Source organism: Buteo buteo, chromosome Z (assembly GCF_964188355.1).
Source record: "Buteo buteo chromosome Z, bButBut1.hap1.1, whole genome shotgun sequence".
Classification (NCBI taxonomy): Eukaryota; Metazoa; Chordata; class Aves; order Accipitriformes; family Accipitridae; genus Buteo; species Buteo buteo.
Genome location: NC_134204.1, coordinates 6,716,161 through 6,734,075, shown reverse-complemented (window position 1 = coordinate 6,734,075; position 17,915 = coordinate 6,716,161).

The following is a 17,915-nucleotide window of genomic DNA, read 5'->3' as shown; positions in this document are numbered from 1 at the left end:
CTCCTGACCAGCTGACTAAACCTTCATGATCCATTACCCACCTTTGCTTTCATTTGGCATTGTATGAGTTTGGTTTATTTAAATTGCTGCCTGCAAGGCTGAATTGCTCGATGCCACCGTTAACGGACCTTCAGACTTCTTTGACCCTACCATATGCCGAAGTAACAAAATAGTTTTCATGGTCTTTGGCTGTTAAATTGCAGGTGGCCATTTTGGAAGGGAAGAGATGCACCCATTTTGGAAGGGTGCTGGAAGTTGTTTATGCCCCGAGGTGTCTCTGAGATGGAAAGTAGTTACTCTGTGGACCTGTAAAGTCTCGTGGAGGAACATGCCCCACCTCCATCAGCACTTGTACGTCTCTTAGACGAGGTACATCATGCAATCCCCTTCTACCCATGGGCCTCACAGACTAGGGACACGTGCTCATTCTCCTCCCTTGATCCACCAGTCACATAAACCTGGTTAGGTTCCTGCAAAAGTCTTACATTGGATGAAGCAGAACTTTGTACCAAAAAAATCCTAACAGGCTTTGACATCAGTAGTTGGCTTGATACATGATTTGGATGTACAAGGTCTAACAGGATCATGTAGGAAGCTCTTTTTATACCAATTGCAGCTGACAAGCTGATGCAGCTGCCCTTATACTTTTTTCTTATAATTGGAATTGTCTGAGTTCTGCAAATAATAATGCTAGCAAGTTTAGAAAGCTTCTTTTGGATTCATACATTCATCCCATTTTCATGACAAAACAAGTGCTTTTTGTGTGAACACTTCATGCTTTTATAGAGGGAAGAACAGAGTTACCATGAGGTTAAATGTTGCAGTGTGGGTCTGAGCAAGCTGAAATACAGAATAACATTTCTACTTTCTCCAGTGAAATATGCATTTTATCTTCTATGAAGACTTCTTTCTTGCTAGTCACTGTCAGCAGGAGCCATCAACATAATAGTGTTTTGCTGACCTGTGAAAGAGCTTCTGGTAACCACTACTCAAGAGCTCCATTAAGACAGAATCATTTAAGCTGATTCCATAACAATGTGAAACTTTTGTAAAATGAGGTTAGGAGGTTGATGCATTTTATATAACCAAATGCAACCATTTTGGGCCCGAACTTGTGAGATGCTGAATAGTCTCAACTTCCATTAACATTATAGACATGCTCAGCATTTTATGAGATCAATATCAATGAAATCTATAATCTTAAGATAATGTTTTAGTTACAGTAATAACAATGAAAGTGCACAGGAATTTGAAGACATTTCCAAAATAGAAGAAACAAAACCCATGGCATGTTTACTTGGTACTGATGACAGTTTCTAGTTAAATCCTTGCCTTGCCTTGCCTTGCCTTGCCTCGCCTTGCCTGCCTTCCTCCTCTTTAGTCTGGAATACTTCTTAGAGAACCTAGTAAAGTTAATCTGATTCACGACTTAATACATTTTTGACACTGTTTCTCAACAATCACCAAATATATTATGTGCTAATAATTACTCAGGCAGCTCTAGTTTTTATTAAGTACAACATAAAACAGCCAGCCCATTAAACATGAGTGTAAGGGCCAGTATCCAATGTAGATGAATCAGATCAGAAATCTACCCTGGACAGAATCCAGTGCCATTCCCTGTTTTCTCAGGAGAGCTTATAATTTAGTCCCACATATAAATGTACTGAACGCTGTTTAAAGCCTTGTTGAGTCTAGTTGACACCAACAGGAGACAAGCTCCAGAGACATATTTCACTAATAGATACCATCCTTATCACTTTTTCCAGGCTAATTATATTCATTTCTAGTTTATCCCTATCAAAAAAGATCTTGGTGATACCAGTAATGCCTATGACATCTGAACCCATAGAGTTTTAGACTTCTTCTGGAAGATGTTCAAGATCCTCCATTCCTACTGACTGCAGCAGGCTTGGACAGACTCCACCAGCCAGATCAGAGCTAGGATGCCTTCAAAATTAAATTCCATCAGTGTAGGTATAAACATCACTGCTAAGAAGCAGGTTAAATAATAGTTTGTGGGAAGTTAAGACAATTTCCCAAACAAATTCTTTCCTCTTGAAACTCCTAGGACTTGAACACACAAATCCCTCCTCTTTCTCAGGCTATTTATCATTTTTAGAGGCTATAAATTATACACACCAAGCACCAATTTTATACACCAACAACCATAACAATGCAGTTGCTAAACAGAACACTCTGAAGGGTACATTCCCCTTTCGAAAAGGAAAAGAAAGAATAATAATGCAATGCCTAGGTCTGCAGTAACATTTTCCATTCAAAAATCTGAAACTGGTTATAAAGGGGCCATTAACCTCATTAAACACCTGTGAGACAGGAATCTAGCCATTATCTTGATTGCTTTCCATGAAGGGGAGGAGGAGGGAGAGTATCTTAAGTTTGTATACCTTAAGGGGAAGTTTTGCAAATGTTTTCCACTCTTGCTACAACTGGTTCAACTCCAGCAGTTTTAAGCAAATTCGGGAGCAATGTATTGATCGTTCTGAGCCAAGATAGATTACATTACATATAACATGCTGACAGCAACACTGGATAGATCAGGCTCCTAACACCAACCGACTGACTGTTGTTAGTATTGCCATTAAGTTAATTCATCGGGTGGAGAGGTTGTCCCACAGAAATCAAAAGTGTGTATCATCACCGGCTTCTCCCAAGCCAGGGATTCACTGATGGCGTTTGGGGTCTTCCACTGCCTAGAAAGGAGTACGTTTGTCTCTCAGGAGAGCTTGTCACCAGCAGAAGGTGGTAAGTCACCCTCAACTCCCTGCCAAGTGGGACAACCTGAGTGAAGTGGGGCAACTCGCAAACCCAGGGCCGGCAGGATGAAACCCCGGAGACACACTCGGCATCTCGGTTTTCCTTCTGGCTAGCTCTTGGTGATTGCCACCTAGCCGACTTCTGGATCACAGCTCAGAGCTAACTCTCTCCTTCTAGTCACTGAGCAGCTACTACGATCTGTGGCACACGTCAGGCCAGATTTAGGCTTTCAGGCTTGGTGTCTAGCTGGAAACGCCTATAGCTGAGCTGAGCAGCCTGAGCTTCCATTGTATTCAGCAGTGATTCAGTCGGTAGCATACGGAGCACTACTGAACCCCCCTAAAGTGGACACTGGCATTTGCCTAGCAGTAGCTCACCACCAATGCTATCAACTAGTTCAAAGAACACCTCTTAAGACTCCATTGACTGTACGGTAGTGACTGCAGCAGACATATAGCCCCACAGCACATATGGAAATATTTACATCCAAATACAGGGCTGAATTCCACCCTGGATTGCACTGCTGCTGGCAGGCATCTATTTTTTTCAGATACTGAGATGCCCAAGTTAGCTGTCTCAGTCTTTCCCTGTGTGCTTACAGTCTGCGTGACATTTTGTCTCCTGCTTTTGCTTTATTAACAATATTTTTTACAAAGCTTCCTGGACACACAGGCCTAGAGAGGCTCAGCTGCTTACTTGGGGTCACCAGTACAGAAACAGAATCCAAATCTCCCGCACCCTCTGCCCCCAAATCACTAGGCATCGCTTCCACATGTGGAAGACATGTTGTCCATCAGAGTTAGCTTATTTTCCAGAGAAAGTCTCCTCTGAAATGTCTCTCTGGCTGTCTCCAAAGGCCGGTCATCTCCATTTGAAAATCACTCAGCTCAACTCTGACACTGACACTGGCTCAGGGAGGTCATGCCATATTGCAGCATGCTTATCTTTCAACTTCACTGCTTTGTCTCTTTTTAATACTCTATGTGGATGGTTACAAAACCTTAGGAGATTATAAATATGATATATTCCCCTAGAAATACATAAACTAATAAGCCATTTCCTACATACCTGGAGTTTAAGTAATATTTAGGTTCAGACAGTAGTCGGGAGGAAATTTCCAGTTTTTGTTTTGCTTCATAACAATTATGAAGGTCAGTCTTTGTTCACCCTCATTACCAAGTAAATTTCCTGATAAATGTCAAAATTGCAGCACATGCAAAATGTCTGTTGCTTTACGTGTTTCATCAGTTTTCAGCTCATGAGATATATCCTATGTGGTGAGGATATTAAGGGAGTTTGATGTTGAGGGATGTGATAGACTGGTTCCCCAAACTCCAGCATAGACATTGTGATAAGAGCTGTACATGCCATGAGTCAGAGCATCCCTGAAGCTCTAAACAGGCAAGTGAGACGAAAGATGAGAAACAAAATGTCCACAGAGGCACCTGGCCAAAGTTATAGGATAGGTCAAGGGGAGAATGAAAAATGGATCACAAATCTCTCAGGTTGTACTAAGTGTTCTTGCCACAAGGTGAAATATGAAAAGGACTTGTTCATCTAGCCTTTCTATTTCAGTATGTATCACTAGATGAGATTCTCCTACACTTTGTCCAGACTAATTATACAGTATTGAAGTTCCTGAGGTTTCTTCTGGACTTTCAGAATTCAGAATGAGGTGCAAAACAAAATGAACAAGAAGGAAAATCCATTTGCTTTATCCTTACTGCAGAGATGTTCACAGGAAACATATGTGTCATCTGCTGATTTTCCTCAGGGAAGGCTACATCATAGTTTTGTGCTGTGCTCTTAAACAAAAATGAACCTGCAGCCTACACTCTGCTTTTCTCCCTCCCACCCCCCAAATGCATGTAAAACCCTGAAAAGTGTAGTCTTTGCTCTTTGTAAATATGCTTACCTGGGATATGAATTCAAGTCTGAGCTGTGTTTTGCTTGATCTGGAACTCACTTTGCCAAGAGGATGCAAACAAGAACATACAGGTGCTGACAGTTCTCCAATGCCATTTCCACAAATCCTCCTCCAGGGACAGATAAATAATGAAACAACTCAATGGGAAATAACACTAAAGCATCTCAGCCCACAGAACCACAGGATATGCACCAGACACACATGGGTGAATGCAGAAACGCTGAGAACATTTAGTAACACAGATAGGACTTTGGGAATCCTCATGCTTGTCTAGGCTAACTGAAGCGTAAATCTGGAGTAAATGGAGCAACAGTGATGCAAACTGTCATAACAGATTGAGAACCAGACTCAGAGCTCCTACCATCTACCTATATGATAGGAATAAGCTTCATCATCTCTGTATCAAGGCATAATTCTTAATATTTCTCTTTCAGATGCCTACTCTGCTTGTTTTAGCGGTGCTGAAATGCAAAATATTCATCTTACATTTTCCACAACTGACTCCATTCTGCTAATTCAGTTTTGCAAGACCTGATCCAAATAATACCTCTCTCCTGATTTTTTTTAACTACTTTGCTGATATTTATAGGCAGCCTTTATGTCCGAGGCTGTCAGTGAACTGAGTTTGATCAGGCAAATTTTTACTCCCAAGACTGTGCTGCTGAATTAGCATGGTAGGGTGTGCTCTCCACTAAGTGCATTAAGTAAAACAGCATAACAGCATGCAGCATTTTAGACTTGTAGCCTACAATTTCCTCTCCTGCCCAGAACTTATCAGGGAGATCTATTAACATCCTGCAAGCACAGGATTTTTCCATTCAGTTACCATTGCCTTTCCTATTCATTACTAGCATGCTATTAACTATTTCAACCACTGCTCAGCACTGAGCTGATATTTTCAGAGAACTATCTAAAATTATTTGAAGATTGTCTTCCTGATTGTTAAGTAGTTCCATAAAGATCTTTGTAAGGACTATAAGAATATAATTTTTTTTTTTCCTTATTTAGCGGGTATCTTGGACCCCTCTAATTATAGGGGGACCATATAACGCTACAGACCCAGATATGATCTCTGGGACTTCTCAGACACATTAGGGTCTCTAAGACTGACGATTTAATCCTTTTTATTGACAGGATTGACTTCAGTTTTCTCTAAGCAAAAGACAACTGCAGGACCTACAGTCATGTGCCGCAGTCATTAAGCTGCACGTCATCCTCCTCTCCCCATTTGAGAGTTGTCTGTTGACTCCACTCTTCTCAGCCAGGGAGATGGCTCTGATTTTAGACAATGTCGTCAGTGGCCTTATTTTCTATCGTTGGCTTTAGATATAACACATCTCTTTTAGTTATCCAGTAGCATTTTTTTTTGCTTCCAGAATGGCTATGGAGCAAACTGTAGGTTTCTTTCTAATATGATACCTGTTGTTCTTTGGGAGGTTTTCTGATTTTTATGTAAGACTGCAGTCTCCCACTCAGATCTACCTTTAACAACAAGAGGCAGGAGAGGGTCTTAAACTTCTTAAAACCAGCTTAAAAGGGAAATACTTTTCATATAGCAGCTCTTCGGTTTTCATATGGCTCTTGCTCATTGTGCTTTGATCCTATTGACGCTGAATGCTCTCTTGCTATACCTCAGTGTGATATAATGGAAGGAACACCATGTGGTAGTCTGCAGAAAAGTCGATTAAACTAGCAGACATAAAACTGCAAACAGCTTTTACGCGTCACTAATGGACTGGGACCGCTTGGCTTTTATGATAGCTCAGAAAACCTTACACACCTGAGGTGCTGTAAAAATGAGTAACAGTTAAAAACAGGAAGAAATGTAAAGGATGAGGTGCAAAGCTGGATGGTTTTTGGCATTAGCTGTTCAACAATGTCAGACCATGGTCTGTTTACAGGTACAAACAAAATGAGCTCTCCTTCTCATGGAAGAACTCCCTTTATCCCAAACGTACCCCGGAAACTTGGTGATCAAAAATTTTACTGTTAATGGAGTCGCTTTCCATCTGTTAAAAAGAGGGAACGGCTTTGGTCAAGAGGGACATTTAAATTGTAGGTTCAATGTTTGGCTAACTAAGGATGCGATTTGGCACTTTCCTCCGAGTTAGCAGAAATACCGGTCATTAAATATTTCCCCACATTGTGTTTAGCTCTGGCTAGTGCTGTCTGCCTTTTGCTTCTGGACTCTCAAGGCTTTTTGCCTCATCACCACGTTGCCACTTGTAAGTTCTGCATGGTGCTATTTCTCCTTTTAGGGCCCAGGACTCAGAAGGACAAAAGTTCTGCAAAATCCTTTTCTCCTATCCTCAACTGGCAGACACGTGGACTAATTCTCCAAGATGAGTGTAACAAAGCAGGATCAGAGAAATGACAAATTTCTAAAAATGATGCTGAATACTGCAAATGATATGCCTGAAAAATCACTTGATCATTAAACAATAGAAGATGCCTTCTGTGAAATAAATAAACCGTGAAAGGAGAAGGCAAATCTGCAATTTAAGATTAATATGGTCTGAACAGTTCAGGAAGATGTTGGCCAAATGCAAAGCTACTCTGTGCGTCATACACCTTTGAAAGATCCTGTCCCCAAAGCAAAGCTGAAGTCAGGGCTGACACCTGACTCATACCAACAGGGAAGACAGAGAAATCTCCAATGCTGGCTCAACTAGGCAGAAGACAGCAGAGTTTTTTATGGCGAAATCTTTTGACCATCATAAATTCTCATGCTCTGTACCTGGATACCATGGTGAATGGCGATAGATTAGATCCATTTGTCATTTCTCCCCAAGTCACTGCGTTAAAAGAATGTGACACTTAGCAATCTAGTCACAAAAAAATAAAAACTCTGTGATGTCTTGTTAATACTCCTGCCCATAGTTGGAGGAAAAAAGTTAACTTGCAGATAGTATAGCTCAATTAAATAGAAAACACACAACCTAACGAAAACCCAACCCTAATTGCATAGCTTTGACCTAAAATGAATCTGGTTTGATCTTACCGGGCTGGGCACCAAAATATATATTCTATTATTTTTTATCTTGCTGTGGTAATTAATGTAAGAAATGTTTCATGCCAAGTTAGTTTTGCCTGTAGTGTCCTCAGATTAAAGGAAAATGGAAATAGCATCTCTGTCAGAGTGGTTGCACAGTGTTCTCATCCCCTGAAGGAAACCCAGGCTCTGCTGACTAAGAAGACTTCAGCTTTTGATCATGAGTTATTGGATATCGACCCGTCATTCAGTCAGGGTTGCAGACTGACTGTCCTGAACTGAAAGGGTTGGAATCAGATCACATCCAGGGGGAACAGCTCTCCCAGCAAAACTTCCTTCCCATGTAAATCAAGCCTACAAATAGCAACTCACGTTTGTCAGACATTCATCAAATGTGACATGCTTCATGGAGCCAGGCCACAAAAACACAGGAACCTGTCATAATAACCTCACGCAAGACAGTAGACAATCCTGATGCTGTATGACATGCTGGGTAGCAGATATCGTGCTTCCCGAACAGGTGAATGTAAAACTCGATCTCGTAGAAAGAGAAATTGTCACTCATAAATTGAAAAAAAAGACGACTATCTGATCCAATTAAAATGTACATTGATTACTGTCAGGTTGTGGAAATGCTGACATGCAGGGATTGATCCTGCTTGGAGATGTTGCATAAAGCAGCAAGCCCCAAAACTGAAAGATATCGGTCTTTCCAAACCCACAAGGAATAGCTGCTAAACCCAGGCAAAAAAGTTCTCCAAAGTTAGAAATCTCAGTCTATCACTTAAAAGCACTACTGATTTGGGCAATGATAATCACTATTATTGTTATTTTTCAGTACAGCATGCTACAATTTAGACACTTTGGTACACCATCAGCCCAATTCAGTGGTCCTCCTGCAGTAAAGAGCGGTCTGCAAGACTTGGGGCTATATAAGGACCAACTTAATAAAAACACAGAAAATGAGATAAGACAAACAAGAGTAGTCAGTGTCTACCGAAGCCCAGCTTGCTTCAGCAGTACAGCAGGACTGCATCAACAGGTAACACAAGGGGAAGGTTTTGAGATGTAGCTGAAATCAACAGCGAAAGAAAAGTAAAGTAAGGTAGAACTTTTCAAGCAAAAGATGCTTTTAATAAAACTGCCTCCTTTTCAAAACTAGGGAATGGCTTTGGAGAAAACTATTTTGCCCCATCATGATTTGTTTCTCCTCAAAATTTTCCCTTTTTTAAGTAGACTTTTCCTCCCTCCACCATTTTTTATATCCTTCTTTCTAGCTTTCATCCTCCCACTGTCCCATTTTTCCCTAGGGGAAAGGAGAAAAAAAATTAGGAAAATGAAATTACAGCTGAACACTTTAAATAAAAATTCCATGACAAAAATCTCAAATAAACAAAAAATAATCTGATTTGGAAAGCCAGAAATTTAAATGAAAATAAAGTATTTTCTTCCTTCAATAGATTTACTGGAAAACTCCCATATCCAGTAACATATTCATTAATTTTCTTGTTGTAAAAGAAGGATGGATGGGTTTGGTTGTTTGTTGGCTGTTTTTTAAAGCTTGTTTTCCTATATGCCCGCATGCCAACTTGATTATGTGTTGGGAGAAAAAGCAAAATAAGGATCTAAGTATAGATAAGTCCATAGTACACATACTGCTGAGGTGAAAATACAATAGGTGAAGGCTCCCAGTGAGTGGTCCAGGTGCCCAGTTAAATCTGGTAGTGTCACATATGTGGATGTTTCAGTGCCAAAGTCAGTATAAAATCATACCTACACTTAGGTACCTGAATAGCCCCATTGGGTACTACTCAGACTGTAATTCCTTAGATAAAATTACATGGATTTTCCTTGTATTGGTTCATTCACCTTCAAAGAAAAAAGAAAACTAGTATCTCTTGTGCATCACTTGGAAAATTCTATTTAATCCATTGACAAAATTATAGACAGAAAGTATTAAAATACATTGACCTATCTAATGTATTGATACATTTTAGATCAGTAGATGAAGTGATGCTATATACCAGGAAATATTTCAATTGACTGGTGAGAAGGAGCGTAAAACTCAGCCTTCCCCTGGAAGAAATCACAACTGCTCAACTTTATTTTATGTCCTTTAGCAAAATAGATAATTGCTATAGTAGGTAATAGTTTATAGTTAATTTTTCAGGTAAAACAAAAGATGTCAGTAGTTTGCTGATAGAAATTTTTGCCCTTTTGATGGTCAAGTTCTAAATTACTGTGACAGATATTTCACTGACAGCCTGTGACAGTACTACATCATCAGGGATGGGTAACTGTGCCCATCCAGTTTATGCACACCTAGCCGTCTGTGAGCTAGAACTTATAAACCTCCCAAAACTGCAAGTCACCTTGGGAAAAACTCCACATAGAACTTCACAGAGGCACATCCTTCTTCTTAACACAAGACATAAGAGATCTTCTATACCGTGACAAAAAAATGAGAAGAAAAAAACCTGCATTATTGACAATTTGCAGCTGGAATGAGGTGCCTTATGATTAATGCCCTGTGAGGAGGATGCTGTAAACAAAACATTATTTTGTATTGTAAATAAATGGGTCTGCTAAGTACCGTGTAAATCCCCCCAGGTACCAATGGTCCGTAGCTCTGACAAAAATGCATTTGGAGAGCACTTAGTGTCAAGAAATCCCATCTCTTGGTGCCAAAGGGTTAAGAGTCTCTCCAAATCAGAGGATAAACTCATTAAAATGGGCCATTACTGGAGGAAGAAGAAGCCCCAAGACTCCTTCCCCATTTCTTTGCCAGGTTAGCAGGAGGAACCAAAAAGCATAATACAGGTTTGAGTGCACATAAAACAATAGTAAGCTCCATAAGGAGTGAGGATTCCAAAGTAAATAGAAGACTGAAAGTCAGCAGAGGAAAAAGTTAACTTAATATAAAATACTTGACCCTCAGGTAAGGCATTAAGATGCTGTTTTGGCAGCCAGAACTGATAGCAGACTTGCTGAAAGGGTATTGGCTTCAGAAAGAAGACAAATACAATCCTAATCCCTTTTTCCTGCCACACACTGGAGATGAGTGAAACCCAAGGGGGAAATTCTTATTACAGCAAATAGGTGCAAGTCCAGAGGAAAAATTAAGTCAACTTGACAATTTACAAATTTCCTTTCAAGCATGAAAGGTGGATGAAAACAGAAGGTTATTTTTAAATCCAAACCACAGTATTTTGTATCTGTTAATATCACTGCCAAAGAATAAGGGACACAGGAAAAGAGTTCGTAATGAACCCAAGCTTCATCTCACTGGAACGAAGCCAGGACAAAATAACTTTTGTCAGACAAGCAATATTAGAAAATCTAATACAAGGAAGAGACATTTTTCCTTCTTCACATCAGGGGCAGTGAGACCTGGCAGTTTATCCACAGCTTTCCGGGTGAAGATGCAAACCAAGGTAAAATCTGCTTATCCCTGACTTTGCTGGGGTAAGGAATATACAGCACAATGTTCCTCAGAAAAAAAAAAAAAAAAAAAAAGACATTCCTTTGCTGTTTGCTTCATGTTCCTCCTGATTTATTCCCCTGCAGACAAAAGAGGATTAGGCATAATCAAAGTTTGCCATCAGCATACCTGTACTATTCCACAAATGAAAGACCTTGAGCTTTGTGGAAAATACCCATACTCTTAGGTGGGCATCTGCTTAACTCTTATGGACCTTTAACATGTGTTTTGAAATGCTCAGGCATACCAGGACCTAGCAGTATTAAATCTTGCTTTTGTAGATGGAAAAATTGCAATCCATGCTATGTTACAGTGAATCGATCGTACAGATCAAATTATATCCTACCCGCTACATAGAGCCAGATACTCTCTGATCCTGAATCTTGGGCTCAGGTGCTCCTACCTCCCTTCTGCCATCCAGCAAGCTGCACTTCCACTGCTCATTTTGGGGGTGGAAAATAGCCCCCTCTCCAAATGCATTGTGGTTTGGGTTTACATCAACATAAGCACGATAGTGCCAGCGAAGATTATACCTGGGGCCAAAATAGCTAGTTTGGGGATGAAATGCAAACTGCTGAAATCACATCTTTCCTTGATGTTCTAAAAAGTGGTTGGTTGACTTTTTTTCCCCCCATTCTAGACCCAGACGTCTCTTCCCGTTGAGTGAGGAAATTAAAGCAGACCACTCCGTTCAAGGAGCTGCACGAGGTCCAGGCACATCCACGTGGCATTAAAGCATGCTCTACAATGAGAAAAGATCTGACGCTGAGGAGCAGAGAAATGCTGGAGGAAAGAAACTGCATCTCAGGGACTGGAAGAAGGAGTTTTGCCATTCCTTTGTTGCTTCTTGCAGAGGTCACCCAGGTGGAGAAACACGTCCGTTCCTAGGAGCAGTTTGTGAACTTAAGGCTGAAGCTGTGGCGAGTTTTGCAGAGATAATTGCCTGGAGGAGAGAACATCAATTAAAATTCTGAAATGGAAAACATCACGGAGGCTCATAAACAGACGTTTAAATGTCTCTGTCAGCAGATATGCTGGATTATCGTTTGCTACCTCAGATAGCAAAAGGATGTCCAGCCAATAAATACAACAAAAATATCATGCCCAACCACAACAAAATGCTACTGGAAATTTCCACACTAAGAGAAGAGTCCATCTGATGGTATTTTTTAATGATTTTTCTCAATATGACTTATAGCTGACTTCTAGCTGAGTACTCTATATATGTACCTGTATATGTATATATGGGGTCTTGTGTTATACAGAGAAAGTTAATTACACAATTGCTACCATGAATTGCACTGTAATGCTATTAATATACAGAAAGTGTTTGCAGGATTGGGACCTAAACTGCTACCTCATGCAAATTTTCCCCAAATCCCAAATTATTCTTTTTGAAATACTGCTCTTCTTTGACAGCACCTAATTAGAGAATTGCTTGGTGGAGAGATCTATATGACTATCTATATGAGTATATAAATATTCATATAAATAAACACATAAATATCTACAGATGAATATATAAATATCCTTACATAGAGAGAGATTTGAATAAGCATTAAAATACATCTTGGTTCCAGCAATGTCAACAAAATTATAACTAGGATGCAGAACAAAATTTCAGTTGTTTTGGTTTTCAAGATTTGTGGGACCAGATTCGTCCTCTCCAATTTCATATATTTAGTTAATAGCTATAAGTTAGGCATTGGTCACCTTTGAATTTCTCTATAGTTGAGAGAGAGAAAGAGAGGAAGATATTCTTTGAGAAGGAGACTCTGATCTTTTTTGGGTTGAATCACCCTCTGGAGGTGCCTATTTTATCCCCTGCCTAAGCAGCCAATATAGGATTACTTCTTATTTAGCATGTTGGCTAAAAATCTAGAAGTCAAATTTGGTCCCTAGTTCCAAATTCCTCGATCAGCCAAACAAAACAATGCCTCTCCTTATCTGGTGCAGATCAGCAGAAAGGTGTTTGAAGTCAGCGAATTTACCCTGATTTGCACAGTGGTTGACCTCATCTTGGGACAGGCATCGGAGACTGTTGCCATCAATTCTAAAGGTGTCAGCCCAACATGACTAGCCTCGGACGTTAATGTTATAAGTTTTTGACACCTGAAGTCACATGAGAAGCTCCTGTCCCTCCTCTTTTTATTATACGCGTGTTTCCGCTCATCTCGGTGAATCTCAGATTTCCTTGCAAAATCATCTCTTAAAATTCAAGCACAGCTAGGATGAAACACAGCAGGTTTTTATCAATTGCTAACAACACTGTATCTACCGTTCAGGACAGAAGATGATTTAAATCTGCGCTAGACACCTAGGCTCCATCACAGATAATAGAAAGAGGTAAACATCTTCAGAAGGCAATTAATCCGCAGGCTCACTCTTGCTTTTGGCAAAGTGAAAGTCATTTTGGGGTGGATATGAAATGTAGGACTACCTTGCAACAGTGATAAATATAAGGAGAGGTGCTACAAGACAAGAAGAGTGAAGATAACAGTACAGCTGCTAAACACCTGACCTAGGAGTGTACAGGCTGGAATTCATCTCATCCGACCTCATCCACTTCAAAGATCATCATCAGGTCTAAGTTAATCATCTAGGCCCCCTTCTAGTTGATGGAGAGAGACAGCATGACCAGAGGGTCTATTTACCTGGTATCCACTATCGGCAGGCTGAAACACCCATGCCATGTGCCAGCATTTGCCATCAACTTCAGCAAAACCCTCGATAACTAATTACTTGATGCCTTACTTTTAGTCAACTTCAGTGAAGTGTGATAAATTCCTTACCAGATATTTCCTGTGGAGGCATATTTGCTTAATTTGACTGTTGAGTTGGGAACTGCCCACAGTCCTTCAAAAATTCTTCCATGTTTTAGGCTCAGGGAATGCAATGCCTGGAAAAAAGAGTATTAGCTCACCTAGCCTAGCCACTTGGCTATCATCAGCTATTTACTGCCACACAATTGTAACTCTATTAAACCCAGTCACTTGGTCTTGCTTAAACATAATCTGTATTTGGCTACATTTACTTTTCAGTCTTGAACTGAAGACATCAAAAGCAAGAGAATTCCCCTCATCTCTGTAGTTTGTTCTGAGAGTTAATTCCCTTCTCCATTATAAAAGCGCACCTTTTCCCCCTTTTGAATTTGCCTGGCTTCCAGCCACTGACTCTTGTTAAGACTTTATCTTCAAGATTCAAGATCCTTTTACAACCCAGCATATTTCCCTTAGGACGCAACTTGCACACGGTCACAAAGGAAATACATACGAGTGCAAGGAACCAAACCTTACACTCTGCAATCTCAGGATAATGCCCAGAATATCAGCTCATCCGTGCTGTTGACAGCACTTTGGAGAATGGGGATGGGTAACGGTTACTAATGCGGCACGCGGAATGGGTTTTACAGGTGAGACTGTGGGAAAGGGCAGTGTTACCTCCGCCTCTTCTGTGGCAGCTGGGGCACAACAGAAGAGACCTGGTTATACCGGACACAAATTGCTCAGGAACTCAGCAATGTATGGTTCTAGCCTCTCACGAAGTAAACGGTTTCCCGCAAATCTGCTTCAACCTGTTGCTAATGAAACAGCAAATGTCTGCCTTGATTACCCTCTGACTTTCATGGACCAGAGGTTGCTATCTGCAACATCGCAAGCACCAGGTGCCCATGAACCTGGCATCCCTCCTCCTCCAGCTTCCAATCCTGGCACCCTGAGGTTATTGTGGCAAAAACCCATGAAAGGGCATGCAACTTTTATGGAAAGTGGCAGATTTCAAATACGAGAAAGCACCTTCCCCCTGCCTGGAACTTCACCTTGCTGTTGTGAACTGAAGCTCTGCTCTCTGTCTGCTGCAGCCCCACATAAAAAGAAAATTGTTTCTCATAAATTACTTCGGAAATGCACATTGCATGTTAATTGTAAAATAAACAGTTTAAATTCATTTCATTGAGCACAACATCAGAAAGAAAATGAGCCAACTGCAGTAGATTATTTTTGTTGGATAGGTTTCAATCATCTTTACTGATGCCCTTCATTCTTCTCCTGATTACCATCACTAAAAACCCCCATAGCAAATTTCATCTGAGTATCTAAAAATAGATATATTTATAACTTGGCTGTTTTTGTCTCACATCTCTCCTCCCCCTTTCCTCCTTGCATTTCTGATCAGACTTATTTCAGACCCTGGTGAAATATGTAAAGCACCCAAGCAAGGACTATGTATGGAGGGGAATCTGGGGGCTTTAGCACCTTCTTTTCTACCTATACCATAGGTGGCTGAAGGAGTAGCCTCAGTCCATTCCCAGTGCCTACCGTCATACAGATTCAGCCAGGTTAGCAGAGTTCCTAATTAGACTGGTTAAGCTAACCTTGTTCATTTTCACTAGAAAGAGAGTGAAGCAGACAACACAAATAGTCCATCCAGCAGGCCAGCAAAAGCAGAAGTGAACAGATGGGGTAGGACAGGGAGCAGCAACTTCTTCATGTAGTTGCACTACAGCCACGGCAATGTGTGGTCAAGACCTTAGTGCAAGTCCTCATTTGGGATAAAAGTGGCACAGCTCCATTGACTTTACACTGATGAGGAGCCAGCTGATAAGGTGGCTGCAAAAATAGCAAGTTTCACAAGTCTCAGAGACAGGTGAATGTCACCCTTATGAGTTTCTCTTTGATCATTTGGTTGACATCCCCCAAATTAAGCAATTCATATTGAAGCCAGGAGTCTACATGTTGAGCCAACATGATCACTTGGTAGGTTGTAAGTCATACCTTAAGTCACAAGATAACTTGAAACTTAGCCCAGGCTTGTTTAAAATTCAGCTCAGGTTCATAAAGCTAAAAACCTCAGTGAACCCTGTGAACTTGGCTCAATTTTAGGGTTTGAAAGTCCAGGTCTAAACACATTTAAAATACTTTTTTTTTTTTTCAAAAGCAGCCTGGGTAACAACTGAAAGCCTTGGGAAAAGTTCTTCTGCATAAGAAAATAGCTAATGCATCAAGTTATGGTTTCTTAATGGCATTCAATTAACACATCACCGTTGTTAGTTGATTAAAAATTAACTGTGAATACACATTTAACATTTAGTACTTACAAATGTTCCTTGATTTATTAAAATTGTCAGGAGTTAAGGAGTCTTGGGATAAGCAAGGAATATTTTCTTTGCCTATTTTGGTAACTCTGTAATGAAGCAAGCAGCTTTTAATAGAGAATGCAGACTTGCTGAAAACTTTTCTGTAAAGCACATTATAAATCATTCTTCACATATTAAATACTCACTTTGCTCAATTCATGCTGTTTGCAAAAGCATGTATCGGCTAGCAGCAGTTGCTAGAAGAACTAGAAGAAACCCCCTTTTTCAGCACTGCAAAAGAAGGGAGTTTTGCTCAGAAGATTCCTTCAGGAGTACAGCTGAGTTTCCACTCCTATTTGTGTTTGCTAATGGGGAACCTTCTCCACGCTGACTTTCTTTTTGGATTGCAATGTGCCAACAAATGCCACCACGGGCCTTTTGCTGCACGGCATCCCGGTGCCGCTGCTACACCAAGAGGGCAAAAGATGACACCCCCAGCCTGTGGTCGGCAGGACGCGGGAGGAAAACCGTGCTCAGGAGAAACACGGCCACATGCTGGACCGTGGTGGGCATCCTCTGCACGGAGGGTTTTCAAGAGACTGGCAATCCCACCCAACTCTGGTGTTACTGGCAGACGTCTCGATGCAGCCAGCCTGTATTCCCCACCATCCGACTCCAGCGTCGTTCCTCCTCTTACGTGCGATCTTCCTAAATTTGAACACGTCAGTACCGGCGCTGTATACAGGGCTGACTCTGACTGCACGTGCAGTTACTGCAATCGCATGTTCAAATAGACATTTAAGCCTCTGAAGAAATATTTGTACTCTCGGATGTGGCTAATGTGTTTATTGAACCAGGTCCAGGCAATGACAGGCATGAGGACACTGTGGAAATAGAAACAGTCCAACCAAGAAGTAGCAATAGCAGCACAAAGCGCTCAACATTTCAGCTAAAGAAGTCAGGGGAAAGAGGGCTTTCCTCCTACCTGAGCACTGACATTTCAGGTCTGCCTGCTTTAGTCCACGATTGTGCCTCTCTGAATAAGTGTGTGACATATGGATGCAGATCACGAAAACAAGACCCCTACAATGTGAGCATTTGGTCACCCTGCTCGTGAGATGCTGACAAAAATCTTTTAAACACAGAAGTTGGTTTCCAGCACTATAATTTTCTGCCTTTGCCCTCCCACATCGCTCTACCCTCAGTATAACACAAATATAAATGAGAAAAAAAAAAGAAAAAAAAAAAAAAAAGAAGGGAAAAAAAAAAGCTTGGGAGCACTTTGTATCACATCCCCCTCTGACTTGCTCCCGGAGAATGCAGCAGTGTTTTTCCCTAGTTCTGCACCTAATGAAACTCTTGTCATGATGCAGGGATTAATCTGATTATTTATTATTTGCATTAGGATGATACCATCTGCCCTTCCCTCCCCTCTCTTCTCTTCTTCCCTGCATGATTAGAGATCTATTGTGTTGAGCAAGACTGGTACCGTGTTAAGAAAAGGTTGTTATCCCTTTTTCAAGGAAGGGAAGTGAGGTGGGGAGAATTTCGTGATTTAGAAGGAGTTTGCTTGAAGCACAGTCAAAAGCATCCTATCCATTTCTGTGGGCTCTGGATCAGGCTCTAAGCATAAGCCTGCTCTACATAAGACATCACTGTAAGA